This window comes from Haliotis asinina, chromosome 9, assembly GCF_037392515.1.
Source record: "Haliotis asinina isolate JCU_RB_2024 chromosome 9, JCU_Hal_asi_v2, whole genome shotgun sequence".
NCBI classification, from domain to species: domain Eukaryota; kingdom Metazoa; phylum Mollusca; class Gastropoda; order Lepetellida; family Haliotidae; genus Haliotis; species Haliotis asinina.
The window spans coordinates 46,301,446-46,320,176 of record NC_090288.1 but is presented as its reverse complement, the minus strand read 5'-3'; positions in this window follow the sequence as shown (position 1 = coordinate 46,320,176).

The following is an 18,731-nucleotide window of genomic DNA, read 5'->3' as shown; positions in this document are numbered from 1 at the left end:
CATTTTATGTATTTTTTACTCGATAGGTACGGAAAATTAATTAGGCGATGTGGGTATGTCATGACTGGTTGATTTCTCAGGATTAGGTGAACTGGGTATGGCAGAGTCGATATACTATGATCATAGGGGATTTAGCAACCATGTTGGAGTGAAGGAATGACAAAACTCTGCGATAGATTAATGAGTGTCTTTTTTAAGCATTATGAAAATGGGAATGGTAAATTAACACAAAATGCCCTAGACCTGTCCAGCGTGTCATACATATATATATATATATATATATATATATATATATATATATATATATATATATATATATATATATATATATATCATAGAATAATAATTTATCAACTGAATAATACATAAAAATACTCTTATGATTATGTATAACATCACATTTTAATAAAAAGATGCATGCGTTGAGCGTGTTAGATGTTTTAAGATTAATGGAAGAGGTAGAGAAGGACACCCCCACTTGGGAACTTGGGAGCAGAGAGACGCCACGGTTCATTGGTTACAGCTGTAGGGCCTTCCTTGCTCTCTGCTCAATATATTAAGGGTGGTGATGTAGATGAAGGTTACGCAGGAAAAGTAGGTGTTGTGGGTATACTACGTCAACAGGCAGCTGTGCAGTCAACCAGATAGTTTGTTGTTTTAACCTGTCTGACAATTGTTACGCCTGACCAGGGAGACAATAACAAGCTGATGTTAACACATGTGATCTAACGATAGTTTTGCGTTCTTTAGCATGTTTTGGAAGGGATGGCCGTGATGTATCATTTATTCTTTCATTCATTCACATATGTACTTCTTTCTTTTATTATATCTTTCTCATTCATTCACATATGCACTTCTTTCTTTTATCATTTCTTTCATTCATTCAGATATACTTCTTGCTATTCATTCATTCATTCATTCATTGTAAGATTTCGACAGATACAATAAACTGGCTGAAGTACTGTTAAACGCAGCCTAAGTTGCGATGGAGACGAATCAGGTCACTGTGTGCATTGGAGCATGAGGAGGCGCATACTAATTAGTACAAATGGTAAAGGAAACAAGCGAGTGACCTACCCCTGTTGTAGATAATTTCTGGTCTGACAAATAGAATACCCCATAAAACCTCGGACGAGGAAAAACTGGCACGGGCAAACGGGAATTACTAAAAATGGAGACCACACTATTAAAACGAAACATGCTAAACTGGGTAGGTACACTTAAAACTACTAGGTAGGTACATTTGGTGAATGTCAGCGGAATTGGCAAGACATGTTTCAATACAGGTTAAAGATCTCACAGCACCATTTATTATTGTGTCCCAGCATAGTCACTGGAGTTTGGTCACTCTTGATTAGGGCTTTCACAAATAACTTCAACTTCATAGATATAGGTTGAATTTTGGTATATTTATAGAATACCTAAATTCAAAAGAATCTCAAGGCTTAGTATTCTAAGTGTATTGTATATGTTGCTGGAAGTAAAGCTCTGTGTTCGGGACCCGTGAAGATTTGGAGTAGAAGAGGGCCTCAACAACCCATGCTTGCCATAAAAGGCGACTATGCTTGTCGTAAGAGGTGACTAACGGGATCGGGTGGTCAGGCTCGCTGACTTGGTTGACACATGTCATCAGTTCCCAATTGTGCAGGTCGATGCTCATGCTGTTGATCACTGGATTGTCTGATCCAAACTCGATTATCTACAAACTGCCGCCATATTGCTGGGATATTACTGAGTGCAACATAAAACTAAACTCACGAAATTAAACTGAATTGTCATTAGAATTTCATCTATTTTTAAACCATATGTTTGCAAAATAAAGAAAACGAGCAAACGAATATATTTTCGTCCACGAGAGAGATTAGTCGAATTAAGACTGGAATGATTTCATTTTTTTTTTGTCGTGATACTTATAAACACACTTTCATTCATATATTTACAACCTCCAAGACAATAAAAAAAGCTATGAAAATTTAAGTGGAAGTCCAGATTCTTGTACTTGTTACAAATTAGCAGAATTAAGACAAAATGAGTTGGATTTTGTGCCATGATACATATAAATATATCCTCATTCATTTACAAAATCCAAAACACGGGAAAAGATGTATTTTGAGTAAAAGTGATTATTCTGGCATATTTTTAAAAATCTTCCTGAATTCGCAAAATTAAGTCAAAATCAGTTGAATTTTGTGTCATGATACTCATAATGGCACTTTCATACATTTACATCCTCCAAAACATTAGGAAAGATGTATTTGGAGTGAAAAGGAAAGATTTTCGCTCATGGGCCCAATGTTTTTCGCCCATGGGCGAGATGTTTTTGAAAATCGGTCTCAATAAGCAGAATTAAGTCATAATGAGTTGGATTTTGTGCCATGATACTCATATATATATCCTCATTCATTTACACCTCCAAACCACAGGAAAAGATGTATTTTGAGTGAAGGCAAATATTCTCGTCCATGGGCCAAAATGTCTTTCTCCCATGGGCGAGAGTTTTCAAAATTGCTCTCATTTAGAGGAATTAAGTCAAAGTGAGTTGAAATTTCTGTCATGATACTCATAAATGTACTTTTATTCATTTACATCCTCCAAATATTGGAAAAGATGTGTTTGGGGTAAAAGGAAATATTCTCGCCCATGGGCCAAAATGTTTTTCACCCATGGCTGAGATTTTGTTAAATAGCTCTAAATTAACGGAATTAATTCAAAATGAGTTGAATTTTGTGACATGATACTTATGAACATACTTTCATCCATTCACAACCTCCAAAACATGGGAAAAGGTGTATTTTGAGTAAAAGTAAATATTCTCACCCATAGGCCAAATGGTTTTCGCCCATGGGCGAGTCTTTTTGAAAAATCACTCTTAATTAGCCGAATTAAGTCAAAATAAGCTTAATTTCGTGTCAAGACAATAATAAATACACGTTCATTTATTGAAAAACTGCACAGCCTGGAAAAAAAACAACATGTAGTTTCAATGAAATTAATTATTCTCGTCCATGGGCCAATATGTTTTTCACCCATGGGCGAGATTTTTCAAAATCGCTGTCAGTTAGTTGAGTCAAGTCACAACAAGCTGAAATTTGTGTCATGATACTTATTAACATTTTTTCATTCATTTACAACCTCCAAAACATTCATTCTGGATGAAATGAAACACTTTCGCCCATGGGCCTGCCCATGGGCCTACCCATTGGCCACTGTTCGCCCATGGGCGTGCCCATGGGCGAACGAGTTTAAATTTTGAGTTTTCGAAAAAATTTTTTTTCATTTTTTCATCCTTAGCACACATACATAACAGCTGCCTGTTTAATTTTGCGAAATCGCTTGTGCGAGAGTGGCCACAGTGCTGAGAGTTTCTGGACTTTTGTGAGTCCAGAATTAAATTGTGACGTGTTTACAGCAATTAACCCTTCCGATGATCCGCCTGTAACAAGATGGAATTTTTCAAAGGCTAATTGGCCATTATTTCAGGCCACCTGCCTTATGGAACTTAAACCAGACCTTTTCATGGATGTCCCTGATCCAATTAAAATGTTCTCTGACAAACTAAAACATATAGCTGATGAAACTATTCCTAAGTCCTCTGTAAATCCGCACATCCGTAAACCATGGTTTAATGATGAATGCAAACAGGCTAGGAAGAAGAGGAAGAAAGCAGAGAAATATTTTCGTCTTCATCCCACTGTTCATAACTTAAATAATGTAAAAATCAGTTACGCTAAAGCTCGACGAACGTTTAAACACATTAAACGTCATACTTGGAAAAATTACGTTTTCAAAATAAATTCCCGTACTCCTATGTCAAGGGTATGGAATATGATCCAAAAAATTAAAGGCAAGGGTTTCAAATCCAGTAGTATTCAGCATCTCAAAAATGATAATAACATACTAACTGAAAAATCTGATATTGCAAACAAGTTGGGTGAAACTTTGGCTAAACATTCATCCTCCTCAAATTATCATCCAAAATTCCAGACTTATCAAATACACCAAGAGAAGAAACCAGTAAATTTTAAATCTGATAATGGTGAAGATTATAATGAGGTATTTTCATTACATGAACTTCATACTGCGCTATCACAGGCTCACGATACTGCAACAGGGCCTGATGATATCCATTACCAACTCTTAAAACACTTGCCTGAATCATGTCTCGAAACGTTACTTGGCATTTTTGACCATATTTGGATAACACAACATTTTCCCCCTTCATGGCGAAAAGCCATAGTTGTTCCTATTCCAAAGCCTGGGAGGGATCATACAGATCCATCAAATTACCGACCTATTTCCTTAACTAGCTGTGTTTGCAAAACCATGGAGCGAATGGTAAATAATCGCTTAGTTTGGTTTTTGGAAACCAACAGTCTGATTACTGATATACAATGTGGTTTTCGTAAAAACCGAAGCACAATTGACCACTTGGTTCGTTTGGAATCATTTGTAAAAAAATCTTTCATTAAAAAACAACATGCAGTATCAATCTTTTTTGATCTCGAAAAAGCATATGATACTACTTGGAAGCATGGTATTTTGAAAGATTTACATTCTTTTGGGTTGAGAGGTCGCTTGCCTCAGTTTATATCCAATTTCTTAAATGACAGACAGTTTCAAGTACGTGTGGGAACAACCCTCTCAGACTACTTTCATCAAGATCAGCGTGTTCCACAAGGCCGTATTTTGTCTGTGACTTTATTTAGTATTAAAATCAATAGTCTTTCTAAGGTTTTAAGTGATTCAGTAGATGGATCACTATTTGTGGATGATTTTAATGTTTCTTGTAGAGGTAGAAATATGCATACAATAGAGAGGCAATTACAAATTTGTCTCAATAAAATTGAAAAATGGTCACTTGAAAACGGGTTTAAATTTTCGAAAACAAATTGTTTGCATTTCTGCAGAAAGTATAAACCGCATAAAGATCCAGAACTATTTTTAAATGGCACCCCCATCAAAGTAGTAAAGGAGGCCAGGTTCTTGGGTCTTATTTTCGACTCACATCTAACTTTTCTACCCCACATTAAATCCCTTAAAACTAAATGCCTGAAGGCACTTCATCTGTTAAAAGTTGTTTCCAATTCAAAGTGGGGAGGAGACCAAACTACCCTACTCCACTTATACAGATCTCTCATCCGTTCGAAACTTGATTACGGCTCCATCGTTTATGGTGGAGCCTGTAAAAGCAACCTCAAAATACTTGATTCTATCCACCATCAAGGTCTAAGACTATGTCTTGGGTCATTTAGAACTTCTCCTATTGACAGTCTTTACGTCGAGGCCGATGAGCCATCTCTTACTCAACGACGTATAAAACTCTCCTTACAGTATATAACAAAACTGTATTCTAATGAGGCCAACCCTGCATTTAACTGTGTTTTTAATCCTCTTTATGTGGATTTATACAATAAAAAGACTTCTCTTGTTCCGCCTCTGGGACTTAGAGTAAAACCTTTCTTGTCTCCTTGCGGCATTGAGCTAAAAAATATATCTCCTTCCCGTCTACTTTCGTCTCCACCTTGGCAGTTAGTTAGACCCGAAGTTGACCTAACACTGACGAGGTTTAAAAAATCAGAAACAAATGAATTACAATATAAACAAGAATATAATCAATTAAAAAGTAACTATAATACATACAAATCTTTATTTACAGATGGGTCCAAGGATGGTGGCGCAGTGGCTTGTGCCACTGTCATTGGATCCAGAACAATATCTTTCAGATTACCAGATAATAGTTCTATTTTCACAGCAGAAGCAAACGCCATATTAACGGCTCTTAAATATATTGAAAGACATCCTACACATAAACAGTATATTATCTATTCCGATTCTCTTTCTTGCCTCCAGGCAATTAAAAACCTCTCATGTAAACATCCACTTGTAATTGAAATTATTGAATTGCATAATGATCTTGCCACTGGCCAATACGACATCGTCTTTTGTTGGTTACCCAGCCACGTAGGCATTTCCGGGAACACAATGGCTGATCTTGCTGCCAAGGCAGCTCTCAACAAATCTGTGACACCACTTCTTATTCCATACTCTGATTATAAAGCTACAATTAGATCGTATATCCGAGATCTGATGCAAAAGAGGTGGGACACCCAAATGGGTGTAAATAAATTACATGCAATAAAACCTTATATTGGTTATACCCACTTGGGTTGTTAGTCCAGATTTGAGGAGGTCATTATGAGGCGATGTCGTATTGGCCATACGAGATATACTCATGAATACCTTTTGAAAGGTGAGGATCCTCCTTGTGATGAAAGAATCACAGTCAAGCATATCTTGCTTGACTGTGTTGAGTATTCCATCACAAGGGATCAGTATTTTAATTCACAAACTATGAAGGATCTTTTTAGCAATATTAGCCCTCATTTAATTATTGCGTTTTTAAAGGAATTAGATTTGTTAATTGAACTGTAAATAGATAAATATTTTAAAATTGGAAGATTAAATTAGAAACTCAAATCGTTCGTGGCTGTACCCTCAAAGGGGGTTGAAGTACCGTAAAACAATTGTCCTCCTGAGAGGGTACATAAGTCCAAAAACATTTGAAGTAAATTTCAGTTTTCCATCTTTTTAATCGTAGAATAAGTGTGTTTTTAGTTTATGGCTAGATTTGTCTACAATTGCTAACAGCTGAGGGGATGATGTAAATCCAACTAGGGTCCATGCAGGTAGCAAATGTACTGTAAGTCCCCATGGTCCCTAGTATGGTGATCTAACTTCAGTTGTTGGCAACCTATAGCTCATTTTTATATTGTACTGTCCTCTATAGATGCATTGTTTTAGGTCTATTCACTAGTTTTACATTCTACTCTGTGATATTCTAGTTAGTTTTACTGTCCTTTGTCGACAGGGTTTTACAATGTCAGTGCTATTAATTCATTTGTATTATCCTAATTACTCATTAAATGGTCTCGTCACGATATGGCTGCAATATTGCCGATGTGACGCTAAATATGAACTCACTCACTCACTCACTTAAGGATTGCAAGGCATCTGGTAGCACATTTTTCACATTTTCATCTTCTCACAGTGGTCACATTCCAAAAATTTGCTTGAGGCTTTTTCTCCAGAAGTAAAAGCCCTACAAAGCTAAAATCCTGTGTACAGGTCCCATGCGCAATAGGAATGAAATGTGACCCTCTAACCCCACTCAGGGGTCATGCATTAAAACCATATAAAATAATTTCAGATTTTTAAATAAGAAAAGCCCTGGAAATCTGGAAACTTTTCATCATTCAAACAACAGACCCAGTGGTTTTCCCTCGAGTGAATAACTGTCAACTTGTCACACTAGTTCAAGTAGTTCACTCACCTGGTTAGTTCATCAGTAACTTGTAATCCATATAACGTTTCTGTTTCACAATGACCTAGCACTGTTGAATAAGTACGCGTCTAGTGAGGCAGTGTTAAATCAGGAAAACGAGGATGACTTGTGTGATGGATGATGTCTTCTTGTACAGGTATCTTCTTCTGTTGATACGACAGAATGGCTTCCACAGGAACAGGACCAAACAGTGAATCTGTTGTCACACTCTGATCTGGAGAATCGGTGCATCACTTCCAATGACAGACAGTTGTTGGATGATTTTGTCACAAAAGTCTTGGTGAGGAATTGGCTGTTGCACTGGACAGTATACTTTTGGTATAACATGTTCAGTTACTTTCTGTTTTCTTTTTCTCATTTTCCTGTCTGTGGAAGGCTTTATCAAAAGAAAGAGCATATCAACAAACAACATTTTTCCTTTCCTTATTTCTAGGTTTTCCCTCATCTTTTGCACACTAAATGTCAAACCCGTGAAGGTCCCGGGGTAAGAATACGCCTTCAGTAACCCATGCTTGCCCTAAAAGGCGACTCAGCTTGTCGTAAGAGGCGACTAACGGAATCGGGTGGTCAGGCTCGCTGACTTGGTTCACACATGTCATCGGTTCCCAGTTGCGCAGATCGATGCTCATGTTGTTGATTACTGGATTGTCTGGTCTAGACTCGATTATTTACAGACCGCCGCCAAATAGCTGGAATATTGCTGAGTGCTGCGTAAAACTAAACTCACTCATTCACACATCACAGGGTACCAGCCTAGAGTGAACATCTTCTGGATTCTTGTTGTATCTGGTTAGCATGGAGTTGCTTATGGTGATTCTTGTTTGCTTCATTTTATCTGTAAGCATTCTTGGCACCATCTTAGACATCTTGCGCCCCCATCTTGCGCACCCCTCAGACATGACGAGATGTTCATGAAGAATTGACTCGATGGATCCGTATGAAATGCCTGTGGTCTCCTCTAACTCGTGGAGTGTGATTCGACGATTTTCCAGCACAAGTCTATGCACTCTGTCAATGTTTTCCTGACTAGTGCTTGTTGTTGGGCGACCTGGACGGGGGTCATCTTCAAGACTCTCTCTACCATGCTTAAATACATTGACCCATCGTTTGATGGTAGCAGATCAAGGGGAAGACTTCCTATAAACTGCTAAAAGCCTTTCTTCAATGTTCTTCGCCGAGTTTCCTTCAAGAGTGAGTGAGTGAATGAGTGAGTGAGTGAGTTAATATTGTACGTCACATCGGCAATATCTCAGCCATATCGTGACGAGAACATTTAATACTGAAATGAAATATACTGAACATCATTGAAAACGCACCACCCCTAAAATTGTGGATTTCTAAGAGCAGAAGTGAGCAATCTATGTAAATTTTACATATTTGTGTAGACCAATGTTTCATAAAGAAAAGAAGCAAAAAACAATCAAGCAAAACAGTGAAGATTTAATGCAGCTGACAATGAAATAAAGATGGGGTCAAAATGGAAAGTCAGTAGCGTGTATGACCCCCGTTAGCAGCAACACAAGCTGTGCAACGTCTCCTCATTGAACGGATAAGTCTCTGAATAAAGTCCTGAGGCACTGCATTCCACTCTTGCTGCAAGGCATTGTCGAGTTCCCCAAGGTTGTTGATCTGCGGACGACGTGCGAGGCGTTGGCCGATGTAATCCCACAAGTGTTCGATGGGTGACAAATCTGGTGACAATGCAGGCCAATGAAGTAGAGGAATGTTGTTGTTAGCCAGATACTGTATCGAAACACGTGCAGTGTGGGCTCGTGCATTGTCATGTTGAAATGTGTGCAGATCTTGATGCTGATGAAAGAAGGGAACGACGTTGTTCTGAAGAATGTTGTCACGGTAGTAAACGGCATTCACTCTGCCACGACAAACAATCAGAGCGGTTCTGTGGTGATAACTTATCCCTCCCCACACCATAATGCTGCCCCCACCCCACCGATCGGTTTGCACAACACAATCCTGATAACGTTCACCCCGTCGACGCCATACCCGTAGACGCCCGTCAGCATTTCGCAAGTGAAAACGCGACTCGTCGGAGAACACCACACCATGCCAACGTCGTAACTACCACACACGATGCTGTTCAGCCCATTGTCGGCGTTCACGGCGATGCCTCTCAGTCAGGATGGGTCCAACGTAAGGGCGTCGACAACGTAACCCTGCCGCACGGAGACGGCGTCGGACGGTGAAAGCGCTGATCAAACCACGTCGACCCTGGACAGCGTTGGTGGTTCTGGCAGCGGGCAAGGTTCGATCCCGAATATGGCGCCGTACAATGTCTCGATCTTGACGAGGGGTGGTAACACGTGCCTGACCTGGGCGTTGCCGGTCCCTGCTGGTTCCTGTTTGTTGGTATCTGTTAGCAAGCCTCAGAATGGTCGAATGATGACACCCAAATCGTCGTGCATTGTTTCTGCTTGAAGCGCCGACCTGCAACATACCCAAGGCCTGTTCTCGTTCCTCTGGTGACAATCTTGGCATGGCGAAAAAACTTTACTTACGAAAGTACTGCGCAAATGAGAACGGTTTTGTGCGAAGGTCATTTATACCCCTGAACAGCATGCTTTCTGCATGCAATTTGTGCCCTTCGTGTGTGATGTGCATGAATTTTGTTGTTTTCATGTGATGTGTTCGATGATGTGTTCGAACGATCCGTTTTTTACTGTAGAGCGTTATTTACGATCTAGTGTGTTATTATCAAAATTCCCACCATTAATTTTCCATTTCCAAAAGATTCTATTGCCTTATTTCAAAATTTACAGGTGGTGCGTTTTCAATGATGTTCAGTATATATGTCTATTATAAAACCTGTCAGCGAAAGACAGTAAAACTAGAATATCACAGATGAGAATATAAAACTAGTAACTATACCTAAAACAATTTATCTATAGAGGACAATACAAGATAAATATGGGCTATAGATTCCTAACAACTGATGGTAGATCACCATACTAGGGACCATGGGTACTTACAGTACCTTTGCTACCTGCATGGACCCTAGCTGGATTTACATCATCCCCTCAGCCGTCAGCAATTTGGGAAATCTAGCCATGCAAATAAAAAGACACTTATGCTACGATTAAAAACGTGGAAAGTTTGAATTTACTTTGAATGTTTGTGGACTTACGTACCCTCTCAGGGGGACAATAGTTTTACAATACTTCCACCCCCTTTGAGGATACAGCCACTAACGAGCACAGTTATGAATGTAAACTTCCAATAATAAAATATTTATCTACTTACAATTCAGTCAATACACCTAGAAGTGGTGTCACAGATTTGTGCAGCAAGATCAGCCATCACATTCCCAGAAATACCTACGTGACTGGGTAACCAACAAAAGACGATGTCGTATTGGCCAGTAGTAAGAGTATTATACAGTTCAATAATTTCAATTAAAAGTGGATGTTTACAAGAAATGATTTTAAAAGCCTGGAGGCAAGAAAGAGAGTCTGAATAGATTATATACTGTTTACGTTTCGGGTGTCTTTGAATATATTTAAGAGCTGTTAATATGGCGTTAGCTTCAGCTGTAAAAATAGAACTATTTCTGGTAATCTAGAAGATATTGTTCTGGATCCGATGACAGTAGCACAAGCAACTGCGCCACCGTCCTTGGACCCATCTGTAAATAAGGATTTGTAATTATTATATGTATGTTTCAATTGATTATATTCTTGTTTATACTGTAATTCATTCGTTTCTGATTTTTTAAATGTCGTTAATGTTAGGTCAACCTGTGGCCTAACCAACTGCCAAGGGGGAGAGGAAAGAAGACGGAAAAGAGCTATATTGTCCAGCTCAATTACCAACAGCAGCAATAAACGGCTTTATTCTGAGCCCAAGAGGTGGAACAAGAGAAGACCTTTTGCTATACAAATCCTCATAAAGAGGACTGAAGACACAGTTATATGCAGGATTGCATTCGGTAGAGTAGAGGTTTGTGATATATTGTAAAGATAATTTGATACGGCGTTGTGCAAGAGATGGTTCATCGGCCTCAACGAAAAGACTGTCAATAGGTGAAGTTCGGAAAGACCCAAGACAAAGTCTTAAACCTTGTGGTGGACAGAATCAAGAAGTTTAAGGTTGCTTTTGCAGGCTCCACCAAATATATATAAGAGCGTCTCTAAACAGGATTCTGGTAAGTGCTTCAGGAGTTGATAATGTATGTTATCAGCTCCTGTAGCAGTGTCATGAGCTTGATAAGAGCAGTATGGAGTTCATGAATAGAAAACGTTTTATAATCTTCCCCATTATCAGAATTGAAATTAATAGTTTTCTTTTCTTCTTGTTTTTGATATTGGTGAAATTTAGGTATATAATTAGAAGAGGAAGAATGTTTAGCGAGAGTTTTGCCCAGTTTATTAGCAATATCTGATTTATCAGTAAATAACTGATCCCCATGTTTAAGATGATGGACTGTAGATTTAGTACCTTTACTTTTAATTTTCTGGACCATGTTCCATACCTTGGACATGGGTGTTCGAGAATTTATTTTAGATACATAATTGTGCCAAGATTGGCGTTTATTCTGTTTAAAAGTACGCCGTACTTTAGCATTTAAAATTTTAAATATATTTAAATTATGCACCATAAGATGGCGACGGAAAAAATGTTCTGCTTTTTTCCTTGCCTTCCTAGCTTGTTTGCAGTCATCGTTGAACCATGGTTTTCGAATATGTGGAACTGCAGAGGACTTTGGTATACACTCATCAGCTATGGAATTCAATTCATCAGAAAAACACTTAACAGCATCAGGAACGTCAATAAAACATTGAGGTTTAAGCTTTTCAGCACACAGTGTTTCACATAAAGCCCAGTTAGCCTTTTTAAAATGTCGCCATGATGATGAAGGAACATCAGATGGAGTTACAGCTTTTAATATAGTAGTAAATTGTCACTGACCATTCGAATTCACTAAGTAGTTCTGAATTTGTGAGTGACAAGTCGAGAGCAGAATAAATCCCTGTACCGGGGTGTAAATATGTGGTGGAACCATCATTATAAATACATAAATCATTGTCAGAACAAAAGTCCTCCAACAACTTACCTTTAGTGTTTGTAGTTACACTACCCTATTTAAATCTCCCGTTATAATACAGGGCTTCCGGAGTTGGTCATATAAGGCTTGAAAATCAGTTTTGGCAAACGTCGAAGACGGTGAAATATAGAGTGAGCATAGCGTAAACGCTACGTGTAAAGTATTTCTCACAGCAACAGCCTGCATATTAGTATTAAGTGAAACGGGACTTTGAATAACGTTTTGTCTGACTAGAATGGATGACCCACCAGTGGCTGTATCACCCGGAGGTGAAAAAGTATGATATGCATTAAAATGACGAAGGTCAAATATATCTGTTTGTTTTAAATATGTCTCTTGGAGACATATCGCAGACGGTGTAAATTCTTGGACTAATAGCTGTAATTCATGTAAGTTAGTCCTCAGTCCTCTGCAGTTCCACTGTACAACATTATTGGAATAAAATATCTTTTGTGGGGATTTATTGGGGATCTACCCCGCACTCTTTTGGTGGGTGACAAGCTATGTGCCCTAGAATGGACGTTTTCAGAAACGTCCATGTCTTCAAGAAACCCTTATTTATTGAACAATTGAATTTTGTTCTGTGACCCTTTAGGAGCTCTGCCACTTTGTCGTTTTGAAGCATCAGGCTTTGGCTTCGGTTTACTTTTTACCGTTTGCTGACTATCAGCTGTCGACTGAGAGTTTGAGTGTGACTCAGATGATGATTTGTTATCAGAAGAAGACTTTGAGGTACCAGGAAGTAATTCCTCAGTCTGAGATGGCATAGTAGGGGATAAAAGCTGTGGAGAATCGCAATTGACCCAAGTCAAGGTAGTTTGGCAGCCTGTAGATGATTTTGTTAATTTAGATCTGGACTCAGATGATGGTTTTGCGACTGTAGCATAGCTTTCTGTAAGGTCAGATCTCTTCACCAGTTTTTTTTTTGCTTCAGAAAAAGAGATGTTTTGGGTATACTTTATTCTGTTTATTTCCGTTTGCTCTTTCCAGATTGGACACTGTTTCGAAGAAGAAGAATGGTCGCCTGAGCAGTTGGTGCATATTTTAAAGTCACTGTGACAATCTTGCACATTGTCTGTTGTGTGTGCTCACTGTGGTGAGAAGAAACACACAACAGACAATGTGCAGGTAGGTACACCGTGTCCATATTTCTGTCATTTAAAACACCTGAGCGGGTTGGGGATGTAGGTATCAACCTGAATATTACGGTAGCCTGCCTTCACTGATTTGGGTGCATTTGGAGAGGAAAAAGTAAACAGATACGTATTGGTTTTGATCGTGTCGTTGTTTCTCCAGGATGAAAAGCGCTTGACGTAGAGTACACTTTGATCCTTCATTTCAGATCCTATATCAAGGTCCGACATATCATCAAACAATTGATCCCGATCTCGCACGATACCTTTGCTTGTGTTCAAGGTTTTATGCGGAAAGACCGTGACCGGAATGCCCACGAAAGATTTAATATTCATCAAGTTGCTTGATTGTTGTCTTTTTTTCCGCATTCAATTAACAGCGCACCCGAACGTAAGCGTCTACTGTTCTTAACGTCCCCAGCAATACCTTGAATACCCTTTGATACTGCAAATTCAGCTTTAATGGAGTCTTGTCTGGAGTCTCAATAACGAGAAAACGTGGCCAATACTCAATCGATAGAGACGGTCTGTGGTCAGTATCAACAGGATCAATTTCAAGTGGACGTTTTGTTGGGGTTTTTTTTGTTTGTTTTTTTTTTCGGGGGGGGGGGGGGGGGGGGGATGTCATAAGCCATGGTTGGTGTTATATGGTTCATCATCCCACCCACCACTGAGTATCACAAGGACAATGCTGAAGCAAGCGAGCCTCCAGCTTGCAGCACCAAGGATACCCGGATGATATACTCCAATAGAAGAGTTATAAATAATTAGTCTACCAGATTGACCCATGAGCCATCGCCTTCTGGCACAAGACTCTAGGCAAAGTTCATATAATCATAATTTGGATAATTCACAATCGAAAAAGTTACAGATCAACAATAGTGCCAAGACAAAAATTCACAACAATTCCAAATCAAATTTGTGCAATGACACATAGATAGTCCATGCACAGGGCTTGGCATGACCACCCGATTGGTTGAATCGGGCCAATTCAACCACCCGTCTAGGTGAAGTAAGGGCCGAAGTGGAACGCAGTTAAAAACCCAACTGCCCTCAACCACCAGGATCCCGTCCTCCACTGACACGGGACGCAACCCACGGCAAACAGGTTGCCCAATTTAGTCGCCTCTTACGACAAGCAATGGGGTGCTGTGGTCTCCAAGAGACAAACGGTAAAAAGTAAACCGAAGCCAAAGCCTGATGCTTCAAAACAAAGTGGCAGAGCTCCTAAAGGATCACAAAATAAAATTCAATTGTTCAACAAATATGGGTCTCTTGACGACATGGACGTTTCTGAAAACGTCCATTCTAGGGCACATAGCTTGTCGCCCTCCAAAAGAGTGCGGGGTAGATCCCCAATAAATCCCCACAAAAGATAGTTTATTCCAACAATATTCTACAGTGGAACTGCAGAGGACTGAGGACTAACTTACATGAATTACAGCTATTAGTCCAAGATTTTACACCTTCAGCGATCTGTCTGCAGGAGACTTATTTAAAACAGACAGATACTTTCGATCTTCGTCATTACAAAGTATATCATTGCTTTTCACCTCCAGGTGATAAGGCCACGGGAGGATCTTCCATTCTAATCAAAGACAACATTATCTATAGCCCCGTTTCACTTAATACTAATCTTCAGGCCATTGCAGTAGGACTAACTTTGCACGTTGCTTTTACATTATGCTCACTCTATATCTCTCCGTCTTTGACGTTTGCCAAAACTGATCTTCAAGCTCTGTATGACCAACTCCCGAAGCCCTGTGTTTTAATGGGAGATCTGAATGGGCACAACCCACTCTGGGGTAGTGTAACTACTAACGCTAAAGGTAAATTGTTGGAGGACTTTTGTTCTGACAATGATTTATGTATTTATAATGATGGTTTCAACACATATTTACACCCTGGGACAGGGACCTATTCTGCTCTTGACTTGTCATTGACAAATTCAGAACTACTAAATGAATTCGAATGGTCAGTCCACGATGACCTCTGTGGAAGTGACCATTTTCCTACTATTCTCAAATCTGTAACTCCATCTGATGTTCCCCCATCATCAAGACGGAATTTTAAAAAGGCTAACATAGCTTTATATGAAACACTGTGTGCGGAGAAACTTACTCCTGAACGTTTTATTGACGTTCCTGATGCTATTAAATGTTTTTCTGAGGAACTGAATTCCATAGCTGATGAGTGTATACCAAAGTCCTCTGCAGTTCCACACATAAGAAAACCAATGGTTCAACGCTGAGTGCAAACAAGCTAGGAAGGCAAGGAAAAAAGCAGAACATTATTTCCGTCGCCATCCTATGGTGCATAATTTAAATAAATTTAAAAATTTAAATGCTAAAGCACTGCGTACTTTTAAACAGAACAAACGCCAATCTTGGCACAATTATGTATCCAAAATAAATTCTCGGACACCCATGTCAAAGGTATGGAACATGTTCCAGAAAATCAAAGGTAAAGGTACTAAATCTACTGTCCATCATCTTAAACATGGAGATCAATTGCTTACTGATAAATCAGATATTGCAAATAAACTGGATGAAACCCTTGCAAAACACTCTTCCTCTTCAAATTATGTACCTAAATTTCAGCAATATCAAAAACAAGAAGAAAAGAAAACTATTAGTTTCAATTCTGATAATGGGGAAGATTATAATGAAACGTTTTCTATTCATGAACTCCATACTGCACTTGATCAAGCTCATGACACTGCTACAGGAGCTGATAACATACATTATCAACTCCTGAAACATTTACCAGAATCCTGTCTGGAAACTCTCCTAAATATTTTTGATGATATTTGGACATCGGGTAACTTTCCCCCTTCATGGCGTGACGCCATAGTAGTACCAATACCTAAACCTGGACGTGATCATACGGATCCATCCAATTATCGTCCCATTTCATTAACTAGCTGTGTTTGCAAGACCATGGAACGCATGATAAATAACCTTATCACAGATATACAATGTGGTTTCCGTAAAAACAGAAGTACTGTCGATCACTTAGTGCGTTTGGAATCATTTGTGAAAAACGCGCTGATTAATAAACAACATGCTGTCTCTATCTTTTTTGACCTTGAGAAGGCATATGACACTACCTGGAAGTATGGCATTCTGAGAGATTTACACGATTTCGGTTTGCGAGGTCGTTTGCCTCAATTCATAGGCATTTTTTTTAAATAACAGACAATTTCAAGTCCGCGTGGGTTCAACCCTGTCTAATCCTTACAATCAGGATCAGGGTGTTCCACAAGGCAGTATTTTGTCAGTCACACTTTTTAGCATCAAAGTCAACAGTTTATCAAAAGTTTTAAACGATTCAATTGATGGATCGTTATTTGTGGATGATTTTAATATTTCTTGTCGTGGTAAAAATATGCATACGGCAACTGCAGCTGTGTTTAAACAAAATAGATAAATGGTGTCTTGAAAACGGCTTCAAATTTTCTAAATCAAAAACCAATTGTATACACTTCTGTCGTAAATACAAACCCCATAAGGACCCAGAACTATTTCTCAGTGGTACCCCGATCAAAGTGGTCAAGGAGGCTAAATTCTTGGGACTTATTTTCGACTCACATTTGACCTTTTTGCCACATATTAAATCCCTTAAAGCCAAATGCCTGAGGGCACTCGATTTATTAAAGGTTGTTTCAAATTCAAAAGCGGATCAGTCTACCCTTCTTCACTTATATAGATCACTGATCCGATCTAAACTTGATTACGGCTCCATCGTATATGGTGGAGCTTGTCAAAGCAACCTAAAACTACTTGATCCTGTGCACCACCAAGGCCTAAGACTTTGTCTCGGTTCTTTTAGAACCTCTCCTATTGACAGTCTATACGTCGAAGCTGATGAACCTTCTCTCAACTTACGTCGTATAAAACTATCTTTACAATACATTACAAAAGTAGCTTCAAATGAGTCTAATCCCGCATTTAATTGTGTCTTTAATCCTCTCTATGGGGGTTTGTATAACAAAAAGTCTTCCCTTGTTCCGCCTCTTGCGCTCAGAATTAAGCCATTTCTTGCAGCTTCTAGCATTGAGCTGGAAAATATAGCTCCTTCCCGTCTTCTTTCTTCTCCTCCTTGGCAATTGGTTAGGCCACAAGTTGACCTAACATTAACGACATTTAAAAAATCAGAAACCAACGAATTACAGTATAAACAAGAATATAATCAATTGAAACATAAATATAGCAATTATAAATCCTTATTTACAGATGGGTCTAAGGACGGTGGCGCAGTGGCTTGTGCCACTGTCATTGGATCCAGAACAATATCTTCTAGATTACCAGATAATAGTTCTATTTTTACAGCAGAAGCTAACGCCATATTAACAGCTCTGAAATATATCCAAAGACATCATAAACATAAACAGTACATTATCTTTTCAGACTCTCTTTCTTGCCTTATTTTCTTATTATTTTCGACTCACATTTGACCTTTTTGCCACATATTAAATCCCTTAAAGCCAAATGCCTGAGGGCACTCGATTTATTAAAGGTTGTTTCAAATTCAAAAGCGGATCAGTCTACCCTTCTTCACTTATATAGATCACTGATCCGATCTAAACTTGATTACGGCTCCATCGTATATGGTGGAGCTTGTCAAAGCAACCTAAAACTACTTGATCCTGTGCACCACCAAGGCCTAAGACTTTGTCTCGGTTCTTTTAGAACCTCTCCTATTGACAGTCTATACGTCGAAGCTGATGAACCTTCTCTCAACTTACGTCGTATAAAACTATCTTTACAATACATTACAAAAGTAGCTTCAAATGAGTCTAATCCCGCATTTAATTGTGTCTTTAATCCTCTCTATGGGGGTTTGTATAACAAAAAGTCTTCCCTTGTTCCGCCTCTTGCGCTCAGAATTAAGCCATTTCTTGCAGCTTCTAGCATTGAGCTGGAAAATATAGCTCCTTCCCGTCTTCTTTCTTCTCCTCCTTGGCAATTGGTTAGGCCACAAGTTGACCTAACATTAACGACATTTAAAAAATCAGAAACCAACGAATTACAGTATAAACAAGAATATAATCAATTGAAACATAAATATAGCAATTATAAATCCTTATTTACAGATGGGTCTAAGGACGGTGGCGCAGTGGCTTGTGCCACTGTCATTGGATCCAGAACAATATCTTCTAGATTACCAGATAATAGTTCTATTTTTACAGCAGAAG